At 52.6% G+C, this 4,422-nt stretch overlaps 1 long non-coding RNA gene across 1 annotated transcript; it reads left to right on the forward strand.

The window, feature by feature from the left end:
* Positions 1-120: 120 nt before the first annotated feature.
* On the forward strand, positions 121-3,183 carry LOC308625584. The gene is made up of 3 exons (XR_014017121.1): positions 121-303; positions 527-691; positions 1,472-3,183. It is a non-coding gene; the product is annotated as an uncharacterized lncRNA (long non-coding RNA).
* Positions 3,184-4,422: the final 1,239 nt, after the last annotated feature.

A 4,422-nucleotide genomic window follows, 5' to 3' on the forward strand; every position in this document is an offset into this window, starting at 1 on the left:
CAACCTTTCGTACCCAGTCCGAGCGCGGGCCCCCGGATCCAGCTGCCCTGCCACGTGCGCGGGTCTGACCACTCCCACCCAGACACCCAGGAGCGCCGGCCCCCTGCCCCCTCCCCCATCGCCCGGCCTTTTCCAAATGAACCACAGTAGAAGGACTCGGGGCTTTGGAGTCAGATTCGCTGGGTTCCAGCTCAGGATTCTCTACTTTTTAGGTGGGTGGTGTTGGACAAACTCGGATGCTGGGTTCCAGTTCGCAAAATGGAGAGCCGCTGAGGTTGCCGCAGCATTTACTGACACCGGCAGGTAAGCGTCTGATGCCGGAACCCTTCCCCTTTCCCCAGAGTTCTCCACTGACACCGTGATCTCTCACTTTCTTAGGAATTTACGCCTCCAACCCAAACCTCAGAGTAAAGCCTAACCCTGACTTGGGGCCCTGCCGCCCGGCACCTCCCTGCCCCTACCTCACCCCCCCCTCGCCCCCCGCCCCAGTTCTCATCCAGTCTTTGCTGGGCGATGCTCCCAACAGCGGATCCTGGCTCGGCCTCCAAACGACGGTGGGACCTCTCAAAAGACCTCGGTTTTGAAATGAGAGCGACAGTGCCTGGCCTACCTTCGTGGGGAAGATGATGTCATGAGGGCTAATGAGATCACATCCGTGACAACGCTGTGGAATTACAGCTCTCTCCATCAGGTAGTACTAGTACGTTCCCAGTGCCCCTTTCCCAAATATTCCGATACATCAATCCGAATTGCCCTCGGAGATAATCTACCGCAGCCCCGTTGTTTTATAATCGAGAAAACTGAGGCCCAGAGCCACGCAGGTCATGTGCCCTGCAGAGCCAGCCCAGCCCCCAGACTCCTGACTTCAGACTAAGGGCCCATTTTGCTACGACCCATAATTACCGCTTTCCATCGGTCCTTCTGAGTCAGACCCCACCCCCTGATTCTTTGGGTATTTTTTTTTTTAATATTTATTTATTTATGGCTGCGTCGGGTTTTAGTTGCAGCACGCGGGATCTTTCGTTGCTGTGCATGGGCTTCTCTCTAGTTGTGGCGCACAGACTCCAGAGCATGTGGGCTCTGTAGTTGCAGGATGCGGGCTCTCTAGTTGAGACGTGCGGGTTCAGTAGTTGCAGCAGGTGGGCTTAGTTCCCCAACCAGGGATGGAACCCGCGTCCCCTGCATTGGAAGGTGGATTCTTAACCACTGGACCATCAGGGAAGTCCCTCTTTGGGTATTTTATGCCATGCTTATCTGTGCAGGACATCTCCCAAATGAATCCCACAACAAGGGTACAACATTCACCCAAATATTCTCTGGCCACAATGACCTTCCCTAGACCCAGTCCAGGCCCCGGGTCCTCCAGCCGCTGACGTTGCTGGAAATGCAGGGAGACCAGACAGGAGTGAGGTCCTAGGGATTTGTGACTTGGAATCAGAGCTACTCACCCCTTTGCCTCTTGATCCACCAGCTGACTCCCCACGCTGCTATCCACCCTCCCTGGCCCTTTCCTGTCGCCCCTCTGTGATCCCAGAAACAGAGCTGTGGATGTGAACGGAGCTTGGACGCCCCCACTTCTGGGTGACTTCACTCCACCCCATCCTCCAGCTTCTGAGGAACAAGAGGGTTGAAGCTGGACTCACAGAGGAAGGAGGTCACCTCCACCAACACACAGGGAGGCTCCAAGTACAGTACGAATGGCCCCAAAGCAGAGCCCTTATAGAAGCAGAGTCACTGAAATAAAGTGCAAGAGTCAAATTGCCCAGTTTCCACTGTAAAGAAGCCAGAAGAGCCACAGGCTCCTCATGTAAGAAATGGGAAGCACGCATTGATGAGCAAACGCACGTAAAGTGTTTAGCAAGGGTTTGCCGTATACTAAGCATTCAATCAGTGGTAGCAATGTTAATAATTTGTATTAACAATAATAACTTCAGTGTCCTATTTTTTAAAATTTTTATTGAAATATAGTTGATTCACAATGTTGTGTTAGTTTCAGGTGTCCATGTCCTAGTTTTAATGTTACAAGGAATTTTTAGTAGTCTGTGCCAACTGTCAATGCCATTACACATAGCCCGGCACAAAAGGAGAATTTCTTTCATTGTTTACGATAAATGCCTATTTACTCAGCAGGTTTAAAGTCTTGAGACACGTGGTATTCAACTGTTCCAATAAAATTGTGTTTAAAAAAAAGATGGTGAGAGGTGCATGGGTCTAGGGATATGAACGCTAACCAGTCTCTTGGAGGAGGTGAGTATGAGCATAATCCCTCCAGGGGAAGAAGAAATCATGGCGAGGGAGACAATGAGAGAGATGGAGAAATAGGACAGGGGCAAACTAGGATTGGCTGTTAGGGCTCACGAAACAAAGGGTAAAAAGTATAAAGAGGGCTTCCCTGGTGGCGCAGTGGCTGAGAGTCCGCCTGCCGATGCAGGGGACGCGGGTTTGTGCCCCGGTCCGGGAAGATCCCACGTGCCGCGGAGTGGCTGGGCCCGTGAGCCATGGCCGCTGAGCCAGCGCGTCTGGAGCCTGTGCTCCGCAACGGGAGAGGCCACAGCAGTGAGAGGCCCGCGTACCGCAAAAAAAAAGTGTATAAAGAGCTTGAGATAACAGAGTCCCATCTCTCCATCACGTGTCACACACACACTCACACACACGGGCCCCACAGTAGCAGAGTCATCAAAAGGGCACTGCACTCTCAGTCGGGGTGACATGGGTTCTAGCCACTGACATTCCAGCCCCATGTGTCACAGGAAAACAGGCTGAGTCACAGAAGACCTGGCTTCCAATCTGGTTCTGTAAGAATCAGGAACTTGGGCAAGTCACTTCACCTGGTAAGCTCAGTAAGGAACGGGAGGCAACTGGAACTCTCTTCTCTACCAGTCTGATCAACCTGGGACAGAGAGACTAGGAGCACCTCTCCTGGATGTGCTAATTTTGGATAACTACTCATACGATGCAAGTGTGCAGATTACTGCCAATTTCAATAAACACTCTAGAAAAACGCATGCCCTGTATTACTGGTACCTGCCCTAGTCCCCTCTCGGCCCCTGTAACGGGCACCCGTTTGCTTTTAAAATCCACTTTATCTTGAATCATGTAAGACAAATACATTAATATAAGTTTTTATGGAATTTGTGATGCCTTGAATAATGGTCAGAAGGTGCATGTCTTTGTGTGTTGGTGAAGAAGGAAATAAACTATTTTTAAAGCTAAAAAAACAAACAAACCACCCTAGTGTCCGGGAGTAACACAAAGATGAGGGATGGAGGAGAGAAGGAAACAGCTCAAGGTGGACATGCTTTTGGCAGGAGAAACTCCAGCGCAGGCTGGGGGAGAAGGGGAAGGACGGGGGGGAGTGTGGTTGATTGCTGTCATCCACAATAGCTCCAGCTTTGCCCGGCAGGTCCTGCCCACGCAGCCAGGGGAGACGGAGCCAGGGAGGGCTGGGGCAGGACTGACGTTAGGCTGTGGCCAGAGAGCACAGGAGCAGGCTGAACCTGAGGGCTCTGAGAGGAAACCGTTGTGACACCAGCATTTTCCCCTCATCATCTTGAGTCCAGGAAAGGGAAGTCAGGAGTCCTCACATCACTTCCTCGTCACGACCTTTCCTACCTTCCCGCTCCCTCCACCATCCCCCCACCCCTTTCCCAAGACTCACGTGGCTCCTCAGGACAGGGAGATTACAATTGAGGGGAGTAAGACCAAGGCAGCAGGGGAAGTGGTCCCAAAGAGGACGAGGAAGGCTGCCTTCTGAGTTCCAGGTCTGATGCTGGAATGGGGGAAGGAAGTGGGGGTCTGGAAACCAGGGCTCCATCCAGACATCTCTCCATTTCTCCTTTGTTCAAATAAAAGCTGGAAAGATCCCCAATCCTGCTGTCTCTGTGACGACGTGAGAGTGAGGATATACAGGCTTTGAGGTTCCTAGGAACCTGGCCTGCTTCTCAGACTCCTCCACCACTACCGGGCAGTTGCTGGGGAGGCAGGCAGGTGAGGACGCTGCAGATGAGGCAGATGAGGACGAGGATGTTGCAGCCGCGTGGTGAGTGGTACTCAGCGAATGGACAGGAGGATTACAGACGGTGGTAACCAAGGTTGGGAAGGAAAGGAGGTTCAGGCCGTGGACAGGGGCACATCATCCCAAGAACTGCACAGCAGGTCTCCTGACGGAAGGGCACCTGTCTTCACCTCCCACCTGAACATGGTGATGGGCACATAGCAGCTCAGCAATGGCCATGGAGAAACTAACAAGACAGTTTGTCTCTCCTAAGGCCCCTGAAGAATGGTCATTTCCGTAGTGCAGCCAGGGGTATGGGAGACCGTCCCTTCCCCCAAGCCGGGACCTCCCAGGTGCTTGGACAGTGACCCAGGACTTGCATCCACTCCCTGACCCTTTCATGGTGCCCCCATCCAGCTCTCCAGACA

This window comes from Mesoplodon bidens (genome assembly GCF_964165515.1).
Source record: "Mesoplodon bidens genome assembly, chromosome: 11".
In the NCBI taxonomy this organism is placed as follows: domain Eukaryota; kingdom Metazoa; phylum Chordata; class Mammalia; order Artiodactyla; family Ziphiidae; genus Mesoplodon; species Mesoplodon bidens.